The following is a 13068-nucleotide window of genomic DNA, read 5'->3' as shown; positions in this document are numbered from 1 at the left end:
TTGAATGATGGCATAATTTTCCCATCAGGGTTTCTTTAGTCTTAGGGCTCTGACTTGTTCCTCTTGGTTTAAATGACACAATTACAGCAAGGACAAATTTAGTGTTTTGCTCTTTTGGTAACATGTTCTCTAAATAAGAACATCTGTTTTACAGTCACTTCCTGTTTATAGGGTAAGCTATTGTAGTTAAATTTCAAAATGTCAAACTCAATTAAAAATACTGATCTGTTTCAGTGTGCAAGTGAAACAGCTAATGTGTATGAGGAGTCAATATAACCTAGTGGCAAGAATACTCTGCTGGAAATAGGAAGAACTGTTTTCTATTCCCAGCTCTCTCATGAATTATTGGTCTTGTCTATAAAAGGATAAAAAGGTATCCCAAGGACAAACAGGCTAATGCACACAGGGAAGAAGCTGGTATAGGAACGGGAGAATCTGATTGCCCTGACAAAGCATTTATGTGGTGCTCGATTTAGGTCATACCTGGCTGTATACCTGTGAACGTGGCTAGATTTCCTACTACGTCTTTGCGTGTTCACGACACATGTGATATTAGCAGAAACAAACAGATTCAGTAAAATAAAGCAGATTCTAAAACAACAACATACCTTTGAGGAGGCAATATTTCAGTAGATTGTCACGAGCAGGTACAGGGTCAGCTTGAGGGTGTGTGAGTCCCGATGGGCTAAGAAATGTTTAGAGGGCGTACAAAATGCAAGGGCATATTGAAAAAAGACACCAAAAGTTTCCTCTGAGGTTGTAAAATGCCTCTTCAAATTTTCAACAACAGGAACTTAAAACTCTAAGAGACTATGCACTTCCCCCTTTACATTTGTTCATAATGAATGTTCACAAAACCCCTTTAAGAGTTTTCATAGGGCAATTGAATCGTCTGTGTTTTAGCTGCTTGATAGCAGGATTCTAGATGACCGGAAGTGCCCGCTGGCCCAGGCTGAGCAAATCGTACCACCAGGTGCGTAATCAGAGCCGCAATGCGTGCGCAGCAGGAAGCATGCGTGAGCCTTGTTTGACTAACAGCTGTGAACTGTCAGTGCGTATACATTTTGAGTGAAATTTGAGTTAAATGATTATTTAGAAGTATGACTAAAACCTCTTTATTTCTAAGGTTTTAAATTGGAGAGATTTAGGGTGGCAAAGTAAAACACAAACAGAAGTAAAAACAAACCAATATGTAAACAAAACCCAAAAATGATGGAAATCTTTCCTCATGCAAATTTGGAAGATGGAAAAGGAACAAATAATATTTTCCTGTCCATTCGTTTTAACTCATTCCTAGTCGCTATTGAGTATAATCAAGAGATTCCAAGTTGGCATTAATGTTTATATACAGGACATTAAACCTAGTTCCAGGAAGAATGTTTGATGGAGTCAGGAATCCTTACTTCTGGTCTAGTCTCAACTCAGTCAAAAACCTCAAACCTTGCAGTTAGGACTCATCCCTTTTCCTTTGATATTCTCCTCCATTAACCTCTTTAGCAGATGGTCCTGGCTGGGTCTTCACAGAAAATGACCTTAAACTCTTTGTGATGACAGCCTCTTCCCATTTCGTCCCCCTTTACAAGGAAAGTATCTTAGAATAACTGAAGTTAGTGCTTTTTTGGTTTATTAGGTATGAGGTAAGGTTTTCCATTATTTAGTATGATGAGAAATTTCTGAGTCTTAGGTATTAAGAAAGATTGGTTTACTTTGAAGAGCAAATACAGGATAAGGGAGGAATTGCTAGTTGAATTAAAGACCCTTGTGCTTAGAGATTAGTGCAGTTAGATGTACTTAGACATAGTGATACAGAGTTAGTAGTAATTTTTAGGGACCTTGAGCTTCCGTATTCAAGGTAGAGCAGTGCTTCTCAAATATTAATGAGCATACAGACTCCCTGGAGTTCTTGATAAAATGTAGATTAGGACTCAGTAAATCTGGGTGGAGCCTGAGATTCTTGCATTTCTAAAAACAAACCCAGGTAATGCTGCTACTACCAAAGAGGCTAGGGGAAAATATTTCCATACTAATTGGTGGGGAATTTGGAGGGGTACCCTTGTTACACACAATAAAATTACTCTTCATTATATGATTTTAAAACCACAGTGATAGGTTTCTTGTACTGTAAATCCAAATCTTTAAAGAGTTAAAAAGATCTTACACAATAAAGCAGAACCACAACAAACCCTCTGCATGAGAGGGTCTACTAATTTCAGCCCTGTGAAACTCAATGTCCCACTTTTTTCATGAAAATACTTTTTACACCTCATTTCCTATTACAAAATAAAATTCATAGAAATATAATGTACATATACACATCGTTTAAAATATCACTATCATCACAATTATAATACATAAAATAAATTTATTATAAAAATGATGAGAATTTTGCAATGTAAATTTGTAGGTACAACTAGTTATTACATCTAAAAAAAAGGTCAAATGCTTGCATGTATATGAAGAATTACTATTTTTGTGGCAGGTACCATCCAGACTAATACAGTATGTTTTGTTAGAAACATAGGCAGAAGCATTGCTGTTGGTGGTGATGTAATTTTTCCAAAATGATACAATCTTTGGTAAAGTCTGAACGAAGTACAATTTTGCTTCCATATCAAATATTTGCGTTCCTGAAAAATTCCAAGTATATAAGAACTGTGCCCCAAATGGTTTGCATTTACATACAAAACAGAAGTAGTTTCTTAGCTCAAAAATTTATAAATAGGTTTCCACGTATGTTAATGACCCCTAGGACTTGTGACTCAAAACGTAGTCTGAGAATCAGAAACATAGGTCTCACCTGAGAACTGGTCAGAACTTGCAATTTAATAAGATCTTCAGGTAATGTATAAACATGGTAATGTTTGAAAAACACTGCCTTAAGTTATTTAGGACATTCATGAATTCTGTTGAACAGAAGATAATTCTTTGTTATAATGGACATGGCATTGCAGGAAATCTGGCCCCCCGGTTGTTCACTAAAGGCCAGTTACACCCACACTTCCTCGTCCTGACAACAAAAACACCCTCAAGGGTATTGTACTTCTTGTTTGTGAACCATATTAAGCTTGTAAGTAGAGGGAATTCTCACAGTCCTAACTTCTGTTAATGAAGTGCTCATCTTTCTTTTACTTTTTAATTAATTAATTAATTTATTTATTTATTTACTTATTTATTTATTGTGTATGGGCTGCTATCATGCATCTCTTTTTTTTTTAATTTTTTTATTGTTATGTTAATCCCCATACAGTACATCATTAGTTTTAGATATAGTGTTCCATGATTCATTGTTTGTGCATAACACCCAGTGCTCCATGCAGAACGTTATCATGCATCTCTTAATACCATTTGGGGCAGAGTATTGGTTATGAGACATAAATATGATGAAACTCAAATCTCAAAGGCATTTGGAAGAGTGAAAATAAAATTATTATTGACATAAATAAATTATAAAAATTAGCTAGAAAGATCTAAAAATACAACTCAAAGAGTATATGCAATGATTATATTTCTCACTGTACTCATTCAGGTAATAAAGAGACGATTATGATGTGGAGAACAAAGGCAGAAGGGAAAGTAGATAAAATTAAATTTCCTTATAACCTGCAGCTCATTGATAAGTACTTGAGGCCCTCAGCTTAGAACCTGCCTCCAGCAACTCCCAACTCTCTTAATGTTAATGCCTGGCTAGAGGAACAAAACAACCTTAGCTTGACAATAGCTAGGCCCCCAGAAACCTGTAAGTCTTCTTTAACATACAGAAGTCCTTTTGGAAACTTCCTTTGTCTTTACCCACCCCTCTCCACCACCACCCCAACTTGAAAGTATATAATCAATCGCTCCTCACAACCCCAGTGCTGCTCTCTCTGCCCATGGGTGAGAGTCCCTGTGCTTTAATAAAACCACCTTTTTTGCATTTAAAATGTTCCAAGAATTATTTGTTGACTGTTTGCTCTCAGACCCCACATCAATTACATGGTGTTGGAATTGTTATAAATTACTAATTAAATTATCCAATAGCTTATTTTACTAATTCAATACATTAGAGATCAGTGACAGTGCTATTTAATGGTTGAAATACCATGCTTTCTAGAACCAGACAGGAATTGAAAATGAGAGCTTATGTGCCAGGTTTAAGGAGAAATGCACCATTTTTCCATGTCAGTGTAGAAACTTGAAATTTCAGACTAAGAAAGCAGCGTTCCTCAGCTCCTTTAAATTTCCATGCCTCAGTGTGGCCCCAGGGATCCCAGATAATTTAAAGTTTTAATTAAAGCCACAAGTTTAGATGTTTATTTAAAATTTTCTGATATATTAATAGCTCATTCATTTTTTACAAATCTAAATGAGATAATTCTTTAGCCAAACAAAACAAACAGGATGATTCTGAAATGTTTTTCTTTAGTACTTTACTCTGGGTCATTACAGATTCGAGAATTTGGTTAACTTAATATGCTACTTTCTATATATTTAACTTAAAGAAATTCATGATGAAAAGAACCATATGAATTTGATAGATCTGTGTCTCTGCTATTAAGAACACGTAAATATTTTAATAATGACATTAATAGTATGCTTACACTACTAAGAAATGCATTATTATATAATTCTATTTTTGGCAACCATATAATTCCAATATTGTTTCTAAATAAAGTATGCTCTCATATTCAGCAAAACATTAATCATAGGTGCTGAGAAATCCACTCCCTCACAATTTCAGTATTTTGAGTAGGAGAAAAACGTTCATAGAAACTTTACAAGTCTTCTCTGTTGGCCTTTATGAAAATCAGGTAAAAATTGCATATTTGTTTTATTTCTCCATTATGTAAAGATGAGTAAAAGTAAATTAACAACGTGACATATTCAGTAATTCAGAAGTAAAATAATACTTTTGAGTGGTTCCAGAAGAAAACTGGATTCCAATGAGAAAGGCAATATGACTTCACTGAAGACAAATAATCAAGTGCACTGAGAAATTATGCTCTCATCTGCTCTCCCCAAAACTTTGTCTCTCACAGGGTTCCACTGTGCGGAAGCTTTACATGCTATGTACTGCCCTTAAGATCCTTAACCAGAATGACAATATTTTCCAAATCTCAAAATTCTAAGAACTTGAAAACTTTCCTGGTCTATTATATTTACTCAATAAACAATCCTTTAACAGGTAAGTATTTTATTTCTTTGTTTTTTTTTCTAAAATGTGTTATATTCAAATAATCCGCAAGCTAGCCCATTATATATTTTTAATTTTTTATTTAAATTCAATTTAGTTAACATATACTGTATTATTAGTTTCAGAGATAGAACTTAGTGAGTCATCAGTTGCATATAACACCCAGTGCTCATTACATCAAGTGCCCTACTTAATGCCCATCACCCAATTACCCCATCCCCCAACCCAACCCATTATATGTTTTTAACTCACTCTTAGATCCTTAAGGTATTTTGCAACACATTGTTTTTTTAAAATGAAGAATTTAGAGAAAGGCAAGATTTATTGTATTTGCTAAATTAATCCGAAACATAGATAATATAATCTTTTAATAAAAATTAATCTTTCAATGAAAATAATAATGCATTGCAAGTAAATTTTAATAGAGTGCCTAATTCTTAGGATTATGACTGTGAATCAAATTATTTCCAAATGGAGATTGAGCAAAACAGAAATATTTGAAAAAATGAATAACATATAAAATGGTTTTGTATAAAGATTTTTTTTTTTTTAGAAAGAGAGAGAGCAGGAGTGGGTGGGCAGAAGTAAAGGGAGAATCTTAAGCTGACTCTGCCCTGAGCACGGAACCCCATGTGGGGCTCGATCTCACAGCCCCAAGATCATAACCCAGCCAAAACCAAGAGTCTACGCTTAACCAACTGCACCACCCAGGCACCCTAACATACAAAATGTTTTTGATATTTTTTTATTAAAGTACCCATTGCTACTCATTTTTATAAAGAAGCATAAATGTTAGGAAACTATAAATACATTTGTATTAAAAAATTATGAACAAAACTGATACATTTATAAACATTTAAATTGTATTACTGGTTAATACAAAACTTTTGCTTGTTAATGGTAGAAAGTAGACAAGAATAGACTAAGAATAGACTCAGAAACTAAGTGTGGGAATTTCCTTCACCATGCCTATTTTCCAGAAAGAAGCAAAAATCCCTATAACATATTATTTTGGAGAAGCAGTGCTCTGGAGGAGCTGAAATCATTAGAGTACAGACTGTTTATCTTTTTATGTCCATAAACTAATTTGGGGTCTCACACATAAGAGGTATTCCTTGAATGTTTGTCAAATGGATGAATGAATGAGTGAATGAACAAATGAATGAGTGAATAAGAAACCCATATTGTCTGCTTGGGTGTCCAATGCACATAAAAATTCTGACATTATTTAGTCTCTATAATAACTGATATGCATTACATATCATTGATTGAAACAATAGTTTCACTGAGTTTCTCATCATTTCAATTCAAAATAAAATTTAAATTGTATTACGGTTAACCCAAAACTTTTTTGTTTGCTATGCTAGAAAGTAGGCAAGAATAGTCCATGTTTAGAAACCTCATGTTTTAGAAGTGTAAGAAAATAAAATTCAATAGTTAATCTAAAAACAATAACATGATTGCTATTTAGCAAATCTATGATGAACTGTGGAAAACCAAACTTGATAAATTGAAAAAAAAAAACAGCCAGAGGAGGGGCTGTCTGGGTGGTTCAGTTGGTTAAATGTCTGACTTCCCTTTGGTTCATGATCCCAGGGTCCTGGGATTGAGCCCTGGATGGAGATCCCTGCTCAGTTGGGAGTCTGCTTCTCTCCCTCTCCCTCTGTGTGTGCTTTCTCTCTAGCTCTCACTTTCTCTCAAGTAAATAAATAAAACCTTAAAAAAAAAACAAAAACAAAAACAAAAAAACAGCCAGAGGAGAACTGTAATATAACTCTTAATGAAAAATCTCAATATTTTACAAATACTCTTTGGAGCAATTAAAAATGAAGTAGTCCAGATAAGGAAAATCTGTGTCCTAAGAGGGCCAACGGAGCCAGCAGGAGAGTCCCAGTCCTTGTCCTGGGGCTCTTCTGGGTTCTTCTCCCTGCCCTGCTTAGCGCACGCCCCAAAGGCCAAGTATGCGGAAGTAGAAGTGTATAAATTGCCCCTTTGTTTGTGCTTGGGGCTCAGAACTTTGGAGACCACTCTCCTCTGAGCCCTCCGGCGTTAAATAAACCTCCTAGCCTCCAAGATCTCCAGGTGCGCTTGGTTCTTCCGTTGGGCGATCCAGTCCAGGTTCTGTAACAGTCCTATTGTTTCTACCTCTGAATTCCACGTGGGAAAGGGACAGCACACGGGGGTTTACCCATCATCAACTTGTAGGATCTCTGAACTGTTAGGAGTCTGACAGATAAAATATTCCAACACCTTCATTAAATTAGTGAGGAAACTGAGGCAACTTGTGCAAGATCAAATGAAAAAATTTTTTTGGTAGTTTTATGGTTTTATTAACACAAATATGATGTGCACAGCAAGCTGTCTATTCATTTTCTTCGCTGCGCAGCCTGGCCTTGGGATTGGTGACTGATTGCCAGCTGGGCTGCTCTTCCCACAACAGCTTTGCGGTTCTTGGAGGAGACACTGTGAGCAATCTCTGCACAGTAAGATTTGTTGCCCATCAGCAGCACTTCAAGCTCCTTGACGTTGTGCACTAGGAACTTCCGGAAGCCACTGGGCAACATGTGCTTTGTTTTCTTGTTGCTCCCGTAACCAATGTTGGGCATCAAGATCTGGCCCTTGAATCTTCTGCACATCCTATTGTCAATGCCTCTGGGTTTCTGCCAGTTGCACTTAATTTTGACATAGTGGTTTGACTGGTGCTGGATGAACTTCTTGGTCCTCTTTTTAACGATTTTGGGCTTCACCAGAGGTCTGAGGGCAGCCATGATGCCCAGTAACAGATGGCTGCCACCTCCACAGGCAGCGCCGAGGAAGAGATTCAAATGGAAATTTTTAAACAGATCCAGTACTATAAACTAGGTTTCCTTACTTCCAATTAAGTGTTATTTCCAGTTTTTTTGTTTTGCAGTTATACACATGCATCAAGGTCAAACAGCTAATAAAGTCCTTTAAACTTTTTACCTAGAAAACTTCTTGTTTTTTCATTATTCAAGGTAGAAACAAATGTACAGTTTTTAAGTATTTATTCCTGCCGTCTGAGTATTTGGATAAGGTTAAAAAACTTCAATTCTAAAAACAAGAGTATCCTCCTCTCATTTCTGAGGCACTGTGAAGGGAGACGTGGTTGCTGAGCTGCCTGCATTATGAGAAGCTGGGTATATTCAGATTGAGATTCACTCTCAAACATACTCGAATAAAATAAGTTTTGTGGATCTTTTTCCTGTCTCACCTTCTAGGAATATGACTTTTCCTGTGTGTAAAAGACTTTAGAATCACTTCAAAATGAGAATTATCGAAAGGAATTTAGTTTTAAGTGGTAACTCTGACTATATCTATCTTTAGGGTAAAAGAGAACATTATATCAATTTTTTCATGAAATCTGTGCATGAAAGTATTTCATGCCAAATACATCATATTTAAGAAAGAAAAGATCCAATTGGAAGTGACGATTGTCCAATATACAGAGAGAGAAAATGTATCTTGATAAAGATAAGGCATAGGCTATAGAGAAAATATTCTACCCACTGGAACTGAGCAGGGCATACTCCAAGGTTACACCAGAACAGGTTACAGTGGTATGGATATTAGATGCATATATGTTTCAAAGAATTAAGACACGGTTACATTTCTTTTCTTTTCTTTTTTATAATTAGAGAGGAATAAAGTTTATGTAGCCCCTTTCCGTGTGATGAATGATAGTCTTGGTCTCCCCATAGGAGTAATTCTTAAGATCTGTGTGTAAGCTTGTTGTATAGCATCAAAACTGGAATACATCAAAGATATACTAGTCGACTGCTTGCAAGAGCATTTCTAGACTTTATCTCGTGTTCACACTGCAGTGGTCAATGGAGCAATTTAAGAGTTTGCATCTAGTCATCAGTGCAGGCAACACTCAGAGTAGGCAGTGATGTCTACATTCAGAAACCCCTTTATATAACCCACACTCAGGACATATTTAAGATCATTTCAGTCAGTCCATTTTGAGAGCAAGTAACTGATCTTAACTAGTAAAGGTCAGACACGTCACTTTCAATATTTTCTTTTATGGAAATAGCTAAATCTTGGAAATTTACTAAAACTAAAATTCAAACAGGTCCTAAAGAACACCACAGATGAGTCCTTTTTAATGTTTCAGCCAGAATAAAAGCATAACTCCAATAATAAATCAAATCCACTGTAAAAATAAATTGCAAATTTGCAAATGCTTTTTCTGTGTGTATAAGTTGTGGCACGTGTATGTATCTGTGTGTGTGTTGAAGGTTGGCTGATTGGGATAAAAAGAATATTCTTACACAAAAAGCAGTTTTTAATTGATGACTGTATTTCTGATCCTTAAATGCCTAGAGCATTAAAGAAGACTAATAGGATGCACTTAGCATTTCCTAGTGTCTTTCATTTTTTCTTTTCATTCCATTTTCTCATAGCAAGATGAAGATGTTCCTTTTTCTTCTTTTGTATTCTAACTTTAAACTTCAATTTAGCAGACTATAACTCTGAAAACTAAACATCTTATGTTTAAAATGTCCCATGGTGCCTCTGTTTCAATAGTAGCTGTTTCAGATACTTTGGACCCACAGCATTTATATCAAGAAGAGCCTTTTCAGGGTGCCTGGGTGGCTCAGATGGTTAAGCATCGGCCTTCAGCTCACGTCATGATCCCAGGGTCCTGGGATTGAGCCCCACATCAGGGAGCCTGCTTCTCCCTCTCCTTCTGCATGCTGCTTCCCCTGCTTGTACACTCTCTCTCTGTCAAAAATACATAAAATCTTTAAAAAGAAAAAAAAGAGAAGAAGAAGAAGAACCTTTTCTTTCTGGTCAGTTTCACTCATATCATTGCAAAAGAAGTATGAATTAGAAAAGATAAACTTTTGAATGTGGTCAACAGATCTAGGGCCATTTAGGAAGTGACTATGGACTACAGAGAGCCAGTTAACTGCTATCTGGATATTTTGTATAAAGTCAATGGCCACATTTTAATGTCTTCTGTTATCCTTGGCCTTGTTATCAAGTCTACTCCTAAATCAGAAGCTATATAGTTCAAGGGCCTCTTTGTCACCTGAAAGCCTAGGGAAAATGGAGATAATACTCTTTTTGTGAGGCTATACAAATTATAGTGTTCTTGATCTTCTAAGAGTCAATGTCTCCTACCGGCATAAGGCTGAAAATTTAAAAGCTACAGAGTTAGAACAAGGCTAGGTCAAGTTCCTTCTAGAATGTGTTGGCACTGTTTTTTCTCATATGTGAATTGCAATATTTTTTCCTTAGTAATTTTATTGTTTTGTAGGATTGCCATAACAAAGTACCACAAACTGGGTGACTAACCAGAAATTTGTTCTCTCACAGTTATGGAAGCTAGAATTCTGCAATCAATATGTATGTAGGACCATTTTCCTTTTGAAGGCTCTATAGAAGAATCCTTTCTTGTTTCTTCAAGGTTATGGTGATTGCTGGCAATCCTTGGTGTTCCTTAGTCCATCTCTGCCTCCACTGTCACATGATCTTCTACTTGGTGTGTATCCATGTGTCTTCATACCATCTTCCTTCTGTGCCTGGCACTGTGTCCAAATTTCCCTCTTCTTAAAAGGTCACTAGTATTGGATTAGGGTTCACACTAATCTAGTATGCCCTCATCTTTTTTATTTTTAAGATTTTATTTATTTATTTGAGAGAGAGAGAACACAAACATTGGGAGCAGCAGAGGCAGAGGGAGAAGCAGGCTCCCTGCCTCAGAACTCGATCCCAGGACCCTGAGATCATGACCTGAGCCAAAGGCAGACACTTAACCAACTGAGCCACCCAGGAGTCCCTGGTATGCCCTCATCTTAATGTGATTACATCCACAAAGATCCTGTTTCCAAATAAGGTCACATTAAAAATATATATATATATTTATTTATTTGAGAGAGAGGTTGGGGAGGGGCAGAGGAAGATGGAGAGAGAATCTCAACCAGACTCTCCATTGAGCAGGGAGCCTGACACAGGGCTCAATCACAGGACCCTGAGATCACGACCTGAGCCGAAACCAAGATATGGACACTTAACAAACTGGGCCACCCAGGCACCCCCAAATAAGGTCGCATTTTTATATTTTAGGTACACATGACCTTGGAAGGACATGATTTGTTATGGAATAAATACTTGGTTCCCTGAAATTCATATTTTGAAGCTATAATCCCCAATGTGATGGTATTAGGAGGGGAGGCCTATGGGAGATAATTAGGTTTAGAGGAAGTTATGAAGGTAGAGCAGATTAGTGTCTTTATAAGAAGAGGAAGAAAGACCAGAGCTGCTTCTCTTCCCTTTCTCAGCATGTATGCACATACACAAAAGAAAACATAAAGAAAAAACAAACAAACCAACATGTAAGGACATAACAAGACAGTGACCATCTACAAGCTAGAAAGAGGGTTCTCAACAGCCAGTGAATCTGCTGGGACCTTGCTCTTAGACTTCCCAGCTTCTAGAATTGTGAGAAATAAGGATCTGTTGTTTAGACCATGTAATCTATGGTGCTTTGTTATAGCAGCCCAACATGACTATATCAGCATTCAACTCATTACAGTAATGGACTTGTCATACTCAACTAAATGAAATTCACCTTTGAATGTGATGTTTCAATATTGTCATGGTTATAGGTTTAAAATATGGTGTGATTGTTCAAACATATATTGAAGTTAAAATTAATAAAGTTTGACCCAGGACCACTTACTAATGTTGAGTTTGATTCATGATAACAGCTCCACTTTGAAATGCAAATATGAAATATATCATCTCTAAATTTCTTAAAGGTTCATTAGATAGGCCCAATTTCCTATTTTCAAACTTCCAAGGTACTTTTTCTCAAAGAGAAACTTTGCAGGTCTTTGAATTCTGATGATTATTTCCACATGGGAAAGTATCCTAAGGGTTTTATTCTCTCACTCCTTGAAACTGGATCATATCATAATAAAGGGGACAACTCAAAAAGAAGATGTAAGAGTTATAAATGTTTATGTACCCAATTTGGGAGCTCTCAAATATATTAAAAAAATAATGACAAAATAAAGGAACTCATTGATAATAATACAATAATAGTAGGGGACTTTAACAACCCACTTACATCAATGGACAGATCATCTAAACAGAAAATCAATAAGGAAACAATGGCTTTGAATGACAGAGTGAACCAGATGGACTTAACAGATATATTCAGAACATTCCATCCTAAAACAGCAGAATACACATTCTTTTCAAATGCACATGGGACATTCTCCAGAAGAGATTACATACTAGGTCACAAATCAGGCCTCAAAAGAATATAAACAGATTGAAATCATACCATGCATATTGTCTGACCACAATGCTATGAAACTTTAAATCAACCACAAGACAAAATTTGGAAAGACCACAAATACTGGAGGTTAAACAACATGCTACTAAACAATGAATGAGTCAACCAGGAAATCAAAGAAGAAATTAAAAAAACAAACAAAAAACATGGTAACAAATGAAAATGAAAACACAGTAGTCCAAAACCTTTGGGACGCAGTAAAAGCAGTTATAAGAGGCAAGTATATAGCCATATAGGCCTATCTTAAGAAACAAGAAAAATCTCAAATAAACAACCTAATCTTACACCTAAAGGAGCTAGAAAAAGAAAAGCAAAGCCGAAACCCAGGCAAAGGAAGGAAATAATAAAGATTGGAGCAGAAATAAATTATAGAGAAACTAAAAAATCAAAACAATAGAACAGATCAATGACACCAGGAGATGGGTCTTTGAAAAAATTAATAAAATTTATAAACTCCTAGTTAGACTTGTCAAAAAGAAATGAGAAAGAAGCCATATAAATAAAATCACAAATGAGAGGGGAGAAATCACAACCAACACCACAGAAACACAAACAATTGTAAGAG

At 36.0% G+C, this 13068-nt stretch overlaps 1 pseudogene; it reads right to left on the bottom strand.

Annotated features, from left to right (window-relative positions):
• Positions 1–7485: 7485 nt before the first annotated feature.
• LOC118543687 (large ribosomal subunit protein eL32 pseudogene) lies at positions 7486–7983 on the bottom strand (annotated as a pseudogene).
• Between the last annotated feature and the right edge of the window lie 5085 nt (positions 7984–13068).

This window comes from Halichoerus grypus, chromosome 3 (genome assembly GCF_964656455.1).
Source record: "Halichoerus grypus chromosome 3, mHalGry1.hap1.1, whole genome shotgun sequence".
Classification (NCBI taxonomy): domain Eukaryota; kingdom Metazoa; phylum Chordata; class Mammalia; order Carnivora; family Phocidae; genus Halichoerus; species Halichoerus grypus.
Note: the sequence above shows the minus strand (reverse complement) of the source record. Positions and strands in the feature narration are given on the sequence as shown.